At 39.0% G+C, this 14271-nt stretch overlaps 1 protein-coding gene across 1 annotated transcript in view; it reads right to left on the bottom strand.

Annotated features, from left to right (window-relative positions):
- SIPA1L1 (signal induced proliferation associated 1 like 1) overlaps positions 1 to 14271 on the bottom strand; it is a 365338-nt gene that overhangs the window by 221070 nt on the left and 129997 nt on the right.

The following is a 14271-nucleotide window of genomic DNA, read 5'->3' as shown; positions in this document are numbered from 1 at the left end:
GGAGGAAGTTGCCTGACTTAAATGCAGAGAGATGAGAATGGGAGGTTAGGGGATTGCAGGGGCAAGCAAGTGGAGAAAAGGCAGAAGAGGCCAAGGAAAGGAAAGGAGCTGGTGGGGAAGTGGAAATAAGAGCAGCGGGTGTGGGGAGGCAAAGGCAGCTGGGTGAAATTACAGGCATAGTGGAAGAAAAAGGCAGGAGCCAAGGGATGAGGGTGGTGGAAAACCAAAAAGGAGGTGGGAACAGGAGCTGGGGTTGGAAGGATGGAAGTGGAGGGAGAGGAGAGCAGGATGGAGCAGAAGGGGACAAAGGCTGGGGCACAGTGGCAGAAAAGTCTGTAACAACTAGAACACACACACCGAGAACCAAGAATAGAGGCCAGAAGTCCCAAGTTCTACATTCCTCTGCTGTAAGCAATTATCTATGAAACTCACTGACTGTGTGAGTGAGAGAGAGATCCCCTCTAGTGGCTGGGTCACACAGATAACAGCCTACTACTGCTATCACTTATTCAGATACTTCAAGTGGTAAAAGTCTGCTACGGCTCTAAAGATCCAAACCCTGGTGATCCCTAGATTGGAGATCAATACAGTTCCTCATTATGGAATTTGTTTTTTTCAGGTTTAATTTTAAATAAGAAATTGTCTAACACAAGGCCCCCCGAGTCTAATTTGCAGAAGTGCTGATCAGAAGTGAAAGACCTGCTAGGACAGTAGAAAGGCCGGAAACAATCTGCTCACCTCAGAATCACTAAGAGTTTCCATGAGGAGGCCACCTGTAACAACCTGGGTACAAAAGGATCTTAATGAGGAACCAGAACTCTGGTTTTAAGGGGTAGCAATTTAAATTAAATGACATACAAAACACAAAAATCTTGTAGAGAATTAACACCCATTGCACTAGCAAGATTTGAGAAACAATTCCACTCACTTACAATTCCATGCACCACTGCTACACTGTATTCCTACGAGTAAAATTATTTTAAAAATAAGCTAAAGGCAGCTACTAAATTGCATTGTATCTTCTAATGCATTATTTAGCCTTCCTCAAAACAAAAGAGCAAAAGGAAAGGGATATTCAATGAAATTAAAATGCCACAAATTTAGAATTGATAGAAGAAAATGTTTAGACAACACAATTAGCCAGGGGAATTGAGTGCCACAAAATAACAGCTAAATCAAGAGTTGAACAGGATTCAGAAAAGGACCACGCATTTATATGGCTAATGGGAATATCCCAAGTCACTTTATACATATTTTTAAAAAAATGTAAATGGTTGGAAGGAATGTGAACCTTCCTTTTGTTAAGATAAAAACCAACCACTAATGGAGCAGAGATCAAAGAAACTTCCCCACAAGGGATCCATAATTGATCATGCCAGAGTTTACAACACAATTTTCTGCACCTTTCTTCGAAGCAGCTCATAATTTGGTCACTGTCAAAGACAGGACAGTGAACTAAATGAACCACTATTCTGAGCCAGCATGACAGATTCCTGTGTTCAAGCCCTTTTTCTCAATAGCTCCCACACTCAGAAGTTCAACAAAATTCTCTTGCCAAAATTAAGTTAATCATAATTAAAACAAAAAGTACTTGCAATACATTGGTAAGAGCATGTGTTGTGCAAATCTCAACATTCTTATTGACTGGCTACCAAAAGTATGCTATTGTAGCATAAATGCAAGAGGATCAAAGGGCAGATACTATAGGTGGGATAGGATTTGAAGAAATGGAATGCCCAATAAAAGCAGATTGGGTATTTTTTTTTATCAATTTTTTTTTTTGACAGAAACTGCTGTTTCTGCAAAGTCTAAATTTTCCATGCGAAAATCTTGATTTTCCCAAAAAATTCAATTCAGTTGGGACAATCAAAATGAAATAGGTTTAACCTGATTTGAAATATTTTGATTTGTTGTACTGAACTGAAACAGTTAATCTGCCTCTGCCTATGATGCCATGGTGCCTCATGGGAGTTGAAGTTTAGGTGCTTCATGACTCCATTCTTTTGTATGGGACTGGCTCCTTGGCTGGACTATCTCTCCCACTGCATACCATGTTCTCTCATGATGCACTCACATGACTCAGCAGAGATGTAGTCCAGCCAGGGAGCTTGGCCCATAAGAAGGAATGAGAGCACGAGGAAGCAGACCCATCTCTCTCATGAGGCACCAAGGCAGCTGTGGCTTAATGTCAAACTAACTCAAAACAAAATGTTTTGATTCAGCTCAACATATCAAAATGGAACATTTCAATTTAGAATACCAAAACACTTTGTTTTGATCAAAAATGTTTAAATTGCAACGTTTCAAAATTTCTGTACTGAAACTTTTTGGCACATTTCATTCCTCAACATGTGCCAAATTAGGACAAAAACAAATGTTGAAATACTGCAATTTCTCATGGGACAAAAATACCTATTTTCACTTAGCTTTAAAGACACTGGGGTTCCAACTCAACCGAGTTGGAGGACAATGTGACTACCTTAATAGGTCTTTTCCATCTCTAACTTCTATGATTTAAGCTCACCACTCTGAACACAGATGTTTTTACTTTAGTAGATCAGTGTTTCCTATTTGACTGATTTTTCAAGTGGGTAGAATAACTGTAGCTATATTTTCAAGTACCAGGATTTATTATTTTAATGGCTACATATATTGATTAACTCCACTGATGGACAAAAGAACACCCTCCCTTCTATAGTTTAGCATTTGTTTTTCTAATGTGAGTAAATAATCCTGCTGCTTTCTATCTTGCAACATTTTAAGGAATCTATAGTTTTTTCTTCTGGAAACAAATGCCCTACCAAGCTAAAAACGTGGTGGATATAAAGCTTTCAATTCAATCCCTGGGCCATTTAAAACTTTTTCATACTTGGCTTAGGGTGTATTTTAAGTGCAAAATATGTCAAAATAAAAACACTATTATGACCACAGTACAAGTTCATTTTCTGAATAAAAATTATTAGAGGACATACATACAACTATTTAGTCTGATTTAGCCGATGGATTTAGCACATTTATAGAATTTTCCATCTGTTTAAACACATTACCAGCAGAGGGAAACGTGACTTTTAGATTGTACTACTACAGTTTATTTTACAGGACTGGACAGATTTTTTTTTTTTTTAAAAAAAACTGTTTTTGTTGGACTACTTTTGTTTTTGCTACTAAATATTTTAAGTTACCTATTTCTGTTAATGAGCAGAATGGCTGAGCTAGTCAATGATGTTACACACTTACTGTTTCAGTAATTCATGAAAGAAATACAGCATTTGTCAAGCAGCTGTTTAAATGTTTAGGAGAACAGGCATTACATATTTTTGGACAATATCCAATCACAATGCTTTTAGTTTTAAACAAATGGGACTGTGCTATGGCCTCTTTAATGGTACTTACTCAGTATCTGCTGTAAGTGGTTAGTTATTACCAGTGGGGCTTATCAGCAAGAGAACTCCCAGGTCCATGGTATACAATGCATTCACAGGGTATATTCATGCATGCTTCAGGAAGTTGACATTTAAACTGTATTAAAAGTAAAAAAACTGACAAACTACACCTCCAGGCCACTCCAGTGATTTGGGTTTTATTTCAACACTAAGCAGCTACTGGCTTCTTTGTGCACATTTTTACAGTTCTTATAGAAAGACAAAACTCTCATGATGGACTTGAGAGTTTTGCCTGAGTGTGTACTGCCAAGTTGAGCTCTTCAAAACAGTTTTAAAATAAAAATTTCAGTTAAAAATGAAAGGAGTCCTTTTATGCTTGAAAACTAATACATAATGGCAGGAGTGTCCCCATTTGAGAATGACTTACTTGGTGACTTTTTAGCATTAAAATGCACTGCCAGCTAAAATAGACCAGTTCATTCCTGAATCCCACACAGGCTTACAAAGCTTGCAGTAAGAGGGCTTATAGGAGCAAGGAGTGCATTACATTGCTAGCTAGTTTTAGAATCATGCCTAGATGTTATTAACAGTCTCCTCTCGCTTTGTGGAAAAACTCCAGTGGGGAAGTGACCAAAAAAAAGTTAGCAAAAAGTTTTAAAAAAATTAAAATACATTTTATATGTTAAAATTATCCCTTTACCATAAACTTTACTTTGATTTGTCTAATATGAAATTAAAGAAAATGCACAGAATGAAGGACTCTTCTAGAAAGAAAGTCATCTAAAAAGGGCGCTTCCAAATGCTAAACAGCATATCCTGACCTAATCCATGACAATGTGCTTAAAAGCATATTGTAAGGTAGGTTGACAAACAAATGAAAACTAGACCTCATATGTTATGCTTATTTAGATTATCCTGGCTTTTCTGAGATGTTTTATAGCAAGTCACAAGGGAAAAGTTATTTGAGGTATTTTCTTTTCTTATTGCATGTATATTATATGGCTACAAATAAATGTACAAACAATATTCAAGAAAAAAAGGAAAAGCACCTTCATTTTCAACTTCAGCTTAAGTTTCCTGGCTCCTTTTGTGAAACTAAAACAAAATGTCTTTAAAATTAACCAGTACAGTTTGAGAAGAATTGCATATTTCATAGAAACCTTGATATCTGTATAATTTATATTACTTTTTTGTGTCCTTTTGGCAATTCTTTTGGCATTTCTGTCTCTGTTTAGTCTTTTGGGTTTCAAGTCAAGTTTCCAATGCCAATTGTTTTTCTAAGAAGTAGACAACTAAATTCTGACTTATGAAAGTTAACTGGACTCAAAAGAGACAATGGCCTACACTGTATGCTGTATTTACACCTGAGAGATTTTCAGGTTTAACCTCTATCTTACTATCATGCCAACCCTGCTTTATTTATTTTTATATTTATATTTTTATATATATATATATATATATATATATATATATATATATATATATTTTAATTACACACACACACACACACACACACACACACACACACACACACTAAAAAAAAAAAAAACCACCACACCACACACTTTAGGGTGGACTTAGGGTTGCCAGGTGTCCGTTTTTTGAGCAGAACACCTGCTCAAAAAGGGACACAGGCAGCTCCGGTCAGTACCACTGACCAGGCCATTAAAAGTCTAGTCGGCAGTGCGGGGGAGCTGGCAGGCTTCCTACCTGGCTCCACACAGCTCCCAAAAGCAGCCAGCATGTCCAGCTCCTAGGCGTGGGGTGGCCAGAGAGGCTCCGAGTGCTGCCCCCCATTCCCAGCATTGGCTCTGCAGCTCCCATTAGCCAGGAACCACGACCAATGACAGCAGCAAGCAGAGCCACCTGGCCATGACTCTGCCTAGCAGCCAGGCATACTGGCTGCTTTTGGGAGCTGCGCGGAGCCAGGTAAGAAGCCTGCCAGCCCCGCCATGCTGCTGACCAGACTTCCTAATGAAGGGCACCTCCAGCTGCAGGCACCATCCCTGCAGCTCCCATTGGCTGTGGTTCCCAGCCAATGGGAGCTGTGGAGCCAACACTCAGGGCGGGGTGGGGGCAGCGTGCAGAGCTGCTTGCAGGAAACCACCCAAGGTGAGCACACACAACCCAGATTTGGAACCCCACGCCCCCTGCTGTGCCCCAAGCTCCTGTCTCAAGCCTCCTCCAGTACCCAAACTCCCTCCCAGAGCCCATGCCCTGCACCCCTTTCCGCTCCTCAACCTGCAATCCTGTGCTCCCTCCTGCACCCAAACTCACTCCCTCTTAGTTAACCGAATTTTTCACTTACTGGCACCGCCGCATTCCCCCAACATGTCAGATAAAAAAAAGCTTTTACTGTACTACAATTCTCACTAACCAAGAATGGTGTTTCAGTTCTTGGGGGTGAGGGGGCCATACAGACAGACAGTTGACATCACTTTTCCGAGGAATAAATCTGAAAGCAGTTTTTGAAAGAGAGAATCTATTCACCTTCTAAACAGCATTCCATTTCCGTTACTTGGCATCAAAGTGCTACTAGACGCTTTTCTCCATTAGCATGAATATAAATTTTAAAACTGAAATTTTTACCCTAGCACACAGCATAATTCTACTTTTGATTGGACTACAATCTTGAACAAACATATTGCCATGTTTTAAACAATGTTCTACAGGGAAATTTATATTTGAAATTTGCTTAACATGATGCTGCTCTGAAAAGAGACTCTAAGCATTATGAAGTTCCATGCTTATTACCTCTCAATGATTCAAAATCAAAGTTGCTCAGTTTACATGTAAAAACATAGGTTTTCCATGTGAAAGAATCTGAATTCTTCCTAGTTATCACTAATAGGTGCTATTTTTAAGTAATTTTTCTCACTGTTATTGCACTTTAAATAAACATTGTGCTTAGAATACACCGGGGAGAATTAATTAGCAACAAATATCTGATGCTCATTCATCACTTTTTCCCCCCCTCCATCAGATTCATGACTCCATTTACTTGTTCTGTGATCCCATCAGGTGAGTCAACTGTGGATGGGCTGGATGCACACTGGAATGAGAGAGTCTTTCAAGGGACATCCTAATTTCACAGAAAATGGTGTTGGTTGATTTCCTAGGTGGAATTCCTCTACCTCTGGCCAAACCCTGCCCTACTTTACAGACCAGAGGAACATGCCCTTTATATGACAAGCAAAGTGCCTAATGTTTTTGTGTAAAAGTATTTGTCCATTCTGTTCCGCCTAAGAGGAAAAAAGAAGAGTAGATTCTTGAGGAAAGGGGTGATGGGAAACAAATGTCAAAGGCATAAGAGGAAGAGGTTATACTACATAGAAATAAGAGAAGGAAGAACCACCACGGACATCTGGCTCTAGCCACTTTTGTAAAGCCTCCTAATGATCAGAGAGGGCACTGAATTTTTGTGGACCTGGAATGGTGGAGGCTCAGTGGGAGGTTTAGGGTTTTTTTGGGTGGTGGGCAACGACTGGTATGAAAACACTAAAAACCAGCTAAGGTTGCTGCTGTAAAGGAACTAAAGCAGTGGCTCTCTATCTTCTCCATACCAGAAGCCCATGTTACAACAGAAAAATATTTTCAGAACACCCTCCCACCCAATCCTGAAGAAAGGGATGGTTGCAACTGCCTGAACTTGTCCACAACCTTCATTTTGAGAATGTGGGATCTAGCAGGACATCAGCCAAGCAGGCTCAGATCCTCTCTGTGCTTGGTCACCTTTGCAATGGAGAAAAGATGAGCTGCTGGAGACAGAGCAACACCTAGTTTTACCAAAAGGAATTAGAAGGATTCTTTATTAAGAACCCCCCTTCCATACAGGCCTGTTCCCCTGAATTATTATCTATAACCTATGGTAATCCCAAGCATTATACTAATCACTGTTAAGGGACAAAATAAAATATGGTTTAATTAACAAAACACTCTGATTTAACACTCAAGTAGGCATTAAGCCTAGACCCAAACTAAAGCAAGATGTGGGTTACAAAGAGCATAAGATTATCTACTTTACTCAGGCTTGTGCAGAAGACAACAGAAACCAAAAACAAGGAGTCCCAGGAAACCGAACAGGAGCAGCAGACCAGGAACTTGAACCAGGAACAAAGGGATCAGAACTTCAGGAGAGCATGTCACTGTGGGACCAGGAATGGGTAGGTTCAGTAACAAGTAGGTGTTTCCTATCTTCCGTCTTCTCTGATGGTACCTATATCGAGCAGAGTCTGCCACTGGGGCAGGCAGCAACCAGTATATTGTACTAAGCCCTTATATAGTCTTGTATTACCAGGCAGATTTTCCCCCAAGGTCAGGTGATCTTTCCAGCCTTTTTCTAAATTTTCCCACCATTGTTCCTGTTACTAGGCAGAACTCTTCTAGGCTTGCCCAATCAGAGGTAAGGGATAGAAAAACCATGCCAAACAGAGCAACAAGAAAGTGAACCAATATGGAGGGTAAAAAAAGGCAGATAATTCCTAACTCCCCTCCTTGCATTACAGGCATTGTTAAACCAGTGACTTTGGACAAAACTATAACTGATGGTTGCACCATTCTGTTGAGAATTAGTTTATAATTAATTCCTTTTATCCTACTTAACTTTTCCCTCATCCAGTACATTAAGAACACCATACAGATAATGATTAGAATTTGGATGATTAGTATTACCAGTACTGGATGAAGAAGAATACTCCATACCTTGCTGTAATGGGCACAACCATTGAATAGATTTTCCCACCAACGGGAAAAAGCGGATTCCATCTCTATTCATTTTAGAATTTTTTTCAATCTTTTGAGTAGAATGGTGTACTGTTATCATGACTTCCTTTTCTAATTACTTTAGATGTTTCTTGAGGTCAGGGTGCTGTACCATCTGCCTTAATAGAGAGACTTACTCCTTGATGAACAGGCTCAACATGATCATATAACTGCTAATAAGCAATAAATGATCTGCACCATGACAGTGGAAGAAGACAAATATATTCTTAACTGCAGCCATCACGAAGGAAAACAATCAGAAGAGGGACTGGAGCCATTCCAGAGATGAAAGCCTCCACCATTTGCCCAGAGGCTTTACAGAATTGACAGAGTTAAGAGTTTCAATTGACTGTCAGCAGCTCCATTACTTGTTTTTGTGCATGACAACTTCACCCCCCCAACACACACACACACACACACACACACACACACACACACACTTTGTTGCACCCCACCTCTTGCCACCTCCATGGAATCAGAGGTGCAAGAATGACTCTTTGCAAGTAGGTGGAATTTACTGGAACTTGACCTAAATATATTTTGTGTGTTAAAAATAAGAAGTGCTCAGATACAAAGGTGATACCAACAAATTTTAAAAATGAGTTTTAGGTCTACTATTCTGTTCAGTATTTTTTTTCTTGGTGAAAGCAACAGTTTAAGAGGTTCTGTCTATACAATGCCACCCCTCCCAGCAGCTCTCCACTTCTTATACCTCAGCTTTCTGGTTGTACTGCTTTCTTTGTCTCCCACCACTCTTAGCTTCACATCTTCTTTACTAAAAGAAAAAGAGTACTTGTGGCACCTTACAGACTAACAAATTTATTTGAGCATAAGCTTTCGTGAGCTACAGCTCACTTCATCAGATGCATTTGGTGGAAAATACAGAGGGGAGATTTATATACACATACAGAGAATGGGAATGGATGAGTCATTACACAAAGTAAAACTATTTCCGCATGTTATTTCTCCCCCCCCCACCCCACCCCCCACTCTTCCTCAGATGAAGTTAGCTGTAGCTCACGAAAGCTTATGCTCAAATAAATTTGTTAGTCTCCAAGGTGCCACAAGTACTCCTTTTCTTTTTGCGAATACAGACTAACACGGCTGCTACTCTGAAATCTTTTTTACTGTTGCCCTCTGTCCTTCACACAGCCTCCCATTCTCTATGATCACCCTTTCCTCAAAATGTATACCCTTCCATCAAGCCTTCAGTGTTGTCTTCCATACACATGGATAACTGCATGCCTACTTGCATTTAAACTTTGTATATAATATATTGTATTTGCCTAAGTCAGATTACACTCTTCCAGGCAAGAATCTTTTCTTAAATATTATGAAAAAACCCTATGCCTTTATTCTCCAAAAAAAATTACTTCTCTTATAAAATTTTTATTTGTGGTACACACCCCTAGTCTTAGGCATCAACTGGAAGGGATACACCCCTAATCCTAGGCATCAACTGAAAGGGATCACTCTGCTACACAAAATCCTAGACAACCACATTGCCTGGGAGATAATCCAGATGTACATTTGTCATTAATAAGAGATTCTTCTCCTAGCTTTAAAATTACCAGAGTCTATTTTTATATGTGTATAATGGGGGAGAGGGAATTAAAAAACCTCTCAAAGCTTAAAGGTCTTGTTCTTTAATAAAATCCAGTTAGCACCTCCTTTCTTAAGCTTCCAAGGTTGATCTTACACTGTTTTATTACTACAGACCCTGGAAAGACTTTTTTTAGACACTAGCTGTTTTTGTACAAGGCTCATTGCTATTTTACAGAGACTTTTTTTTTCATTTGCACCATATGCAAAAAAGAGAGAGGTTCCAAATAAATGCAAATATCCTTATGTAACTAGAATGCCAGCCATAATACTGTATATGAAATTATTTTTCCCCACTTTGATTCAGTTTCTAGGAATGAAAAATGTACTTTTCTTACTGCCCCACTTTTTAAAAGAAAGATTTATTCTGGATTTGTACATTGTTTAGTTTTTAAATACAGCATATAAATTAGGCATCATTATTTAGTTTCACCTGCAAGAAGGGCAGGCAGGGTACGATATCATGAACACAGGAAATTTTTGTACGTGTCTCTAGCTTCACAACTTACTGTAAAATTTTGTCATTTATGAGTGCCAAGCAAACTTAGAAAAGGCAAACATCTTCCCAATCTTCTCTCCGGATATGAATCTATATAAATTTACCACAAAAGTTTACAATATAGGTCCAGTTTAAAAATATATTAAGCTGCTGACAGATTTTTACCTCTATAGTTCCTCACTGATCTGCAACACAAAAACTCCATAAAACAACTTACTTTCCCACTCTTTCTAGAATGGGTACATTTTAGTTAAGGACTTTGGTGGAATGCGCTAATTTGGACTTGAATCATCACGTGTGAACATGAATTTGCAGTCTCCTAAATTCCTAGTGAACATCCGTACACATCATAAAACTATAAAACAGTACATGACATTTGCCAGTCTGCTCAACAATGGATTAGAATAGCATGGATGTGCCAGTCATAACTGCACTGGTACAGCAATATTGGGAAAAGTGAGGGTTTTCACAACTGCAAACTCTATAGTATATCACATTCTAACTAGAGTTAATCAGACTCCTGCCCATGAGCGCTACATTTAGATTTCCAATCCTTTTAAATAACAACAAAATATATATAAAAGTTTTCAGAAACATCCATTTCCTGCAGAGAGATTCTTCACTAATAACAAAAAACACTGATTTAAGTTTCATTTTCACTGATGCTTTCAGAGTAAAGCTTCCACAGATTTCAAAATAAAATCTGTAACATATAATTTAATTCAGCACTATGGAACTTCCCTGCTAGCATGATCAGTATATGATCTCCATCTCTCAGAATTACTTAAAGTGCTTCAGGAGAGTCTCTTGATTTTATGCACAACAAAATCAAAACTACAGTGACTATCAACTACCCAAACCAAGGACAAAGCTCCTCTAATCCCTGCCATTCTGTGTATTCCTAAAAATGCTATGTTGCATAAGAAAGGATACAAGACAATACCCCTTGTGTCTGTCACACTCTAGCACAATTCCTACTTTTGGTTGTACTACTTCACAAAGTATAAACCAGAGAAACCCACAAATTACCCAAACATGCTAATCATTTTGTTTTGTTTAAATGAATATAAAAAAATGACTATTATTTTGCATTTCCTTCAAGAATTCAACTGTTTTATGGGAGGATAAAATGGATGAGCCCAAAGATCCAAAAATTGCTTTTATTGCTGAAAACACAGCTTTGATATGCTAAATTAAAAAACAATCCAAGTCACCAAACTGCATCCTCAACTAGCAATCAAATAGTTAATGAGGCAGAAAAATAGGAAAGGAGGAAGTTATGATTACTTCATGCACAGATCCATGACACACAAATCAGGTGGATTAAAAGGGAGAAAATTGTATTTTAAAACTTCCCTTAGGCCAAAGGAGCAGGCTGTATGCTAATATATATTGTCATCCCTCTGCCATGAGATATTTGATTTTAGGGCCTTGCAGGTTGGTTTCCCAATGGAGGAAGACATGGCATTTGGGTATCTTTTTAGTATAAATTGTTTTATTTGCATTCCTTTTATTTACAGTCCTTGAATGAAGATGGTCAAATAGCACATAGCCAATCTTTCCCTTCAGGAATCTCAGCCAGAACACCTGCAACTGGTTCCCAGAGAGCAACTCTGCCTCTAGAATTTATTCTAATTAAAGAGATTAAAAGGCAGAGAGCTAGCTCTCCAACTGCTTACCACAGCTCCCCACAAAAAATAAACAGCATTTTAAAAAAAAACAAACAATGCAACATTTCTTCAATCATACATTTCTTACAAACTAAGAAAAAGAACTTTTAAGACTATGTCCAACAGTGCCATCTGATAAATACTCTCTAATATGGCAGGAGTTAAGTAAAAATGTATACATCTCATACAACTTCCCACTCAGATAATAGAGCATAAGCTCTATTATGGGAACCTCAGAGGTTCCTTTGAACTCTGAGGCAAATAATTCATCTATGGGAAAAGGAAACTTCAGTTTTAATCAATAGCCAAAGGTTTTTAGTATTCTTATATTGAAGTTATAAAGCTTGATTATTTAAAACAGCTTTAGAAAAAGGCTAAATATTAAAACTAGTGAGACATCTTTCTGCTCAGTAGATAGATCGGCAGTTCCAGAGTTGATCGTAGATAGCAGAGGTCACCTTCATTAACTGACTTGAGGATTGGGAGGAAGAGGAAGGAGTAAGATGGTATGAGGGTGCAGAGCTGATTGGGGACTGAAATGGTTTACAGCAAGGGTCTCAAAGTCCCGGCCTGTGGTAAAATGAGTTTGAGACCCCTGGTTTACAGCGCGAGGATAGCAGAAAGTGATTTAATGGAGAAGGTACAAGAGAGGGAAAGTACAACAAAAGAAATGAAAAAAAGGTGCAGCTTTGGGAGCATGGCAACACAGGAATTTTCAGCTGTGCAGGTTGGTGTGGGGGAGATTTTTTGAGCCCTGGTCATGGTAGAGGGCCACAAAATCCTGCAAAAATCTTACATACCATATTGAGCTGCAATTATGAAGCACCCACTACAGCAGACTAAACTGCTCACTGAAAAATTTCCAGCCAAGTAAGATAAGCAGCCACATTACTGATGCTACATAGTGTCTTTCTAAACAGTTTACAAAGGTTCACATTTAAGATTTTCATGACACTACAGAGAAGGAGCTAGGCAGTATTTGGATTCCATTTAAGTATATCTTACTGAATTGTAAAATTTCTGTTCTAGTTGAAAGGCAACACTTGTGGTTTCAATCCAAAAGAAAATGGGTCCAAATTGTCCAAAGATTTAATCTGGCATTTAGTACAGGTTTTAGATACCTATACAGATGGTTGTGAAACTCACATATCATTTTTCATATCTGAGCCATTTCACTGAAAGCTGAAGCTAAGCTGTAGGTCCATTGCTGGCCTTCACTGCTGAAGAAAGGACAACTGCTTTTGAGACAAAAGCAGTGCAGCAGCTGGGCTCCCCAAGTGCTCAGCCTGACCCACAGCTTCATTTTCATTAACACAAAAGTATTCAATGACCAGCTGCTTGGGCTGTGCTCTCTTCTCCCAGACCTTCTTTCAATTTCTTACACCTTCCCAGATTTCTCCCTATTTCCCTTTTATTCCCAAGGGTCACTTTAAGAAGCAGCAAAGTCTGCAAAGAATGAGCATCCCTCCTCACCTGGTGTGTAAAGAGTGATACAAAACCTTTGATCTTAAAGCAAAGCCAGCTGGAGAAAAACCAGGAAGGAGCTCAGTCCCCAGCCAACTGTGTAGTTCATCATTTTGCCAGGCTACAATCCCCTCCTGACTATTGGTCCATCCATGGAAAAAAGCATCCAATATAGTGCTTGTTCCTCCCCTGCAAAGGAAGCTATGGGCAGGTTTCAGCTATCTTCCCTCTACCATCCACTCCCCTGTGGAATTGTCTCCTCCTATTGGAAATTTCACTGCCGCAAGCACTAGTGAGCTGTATCAGTATCAGTGTGCACATGCACATACTGGTGTGTCCACAGAACTTGTGTGCATGCATGAATGTCATGGGAGGAGGAAAGAAGGCAATGCACACACAAAAGTGAGCCTGAGGCACTTATAACCAGAGAAAAAACGTGAACTCTGATCTTCAGAAGTGAAAGCCCTAGTGCATAAACTCGAAGTTATCTGTTGGCTTTCTTGAGCATATTTAGATAAATGTGAGCTTCCAGTGTGTAGCTGTGACTACATCGTATAATGCAATTCTCTGGTGTATTAACAGGGAAATATAGAATAGGAACAGGAAGATTATATTACCTCTGTATTTGGCACTGGTGTGACCACTACTGGAATACCGCGTACAATTCTGGTTTTCACAGTTCAAGAAGGAGGTAAAAAATTAGTCAGGTTTCACAAAAGAGCCAAAAGAATGATTAAAAGCTTGGAAGACATGCCTTGTAGGGAAAGACTCAAGGCTCAATCTGTTTAGTTTATCAAAGAGAAGGTTATGGGGTGATTTGATCACAGTCTATAAGTACCTACATGGGGAGCAGAAATTGGATAACAGAGGGCTCTTCAATCTAGCAGACAAG

Source organism: Dermochelys coriacea, chromosome 6 (assembly GCF_009764565.3).
Source record: "Dermochelys coriacea isolate rDerCor1 chromosome 6, rDerCor1.pri.v4, whole genome shotgun sequence".
Classification (NCBI taxonomy): Eukaryota; Metazoa; Chordata; order Testudines; family Dermochelyidae; genus Dermochelys; species Dermochelys coriacea.
Note: the sequence above shows the minus strand (reverse complement) of the source record. Positions and strands in the feature narration are given on the sequence as shown.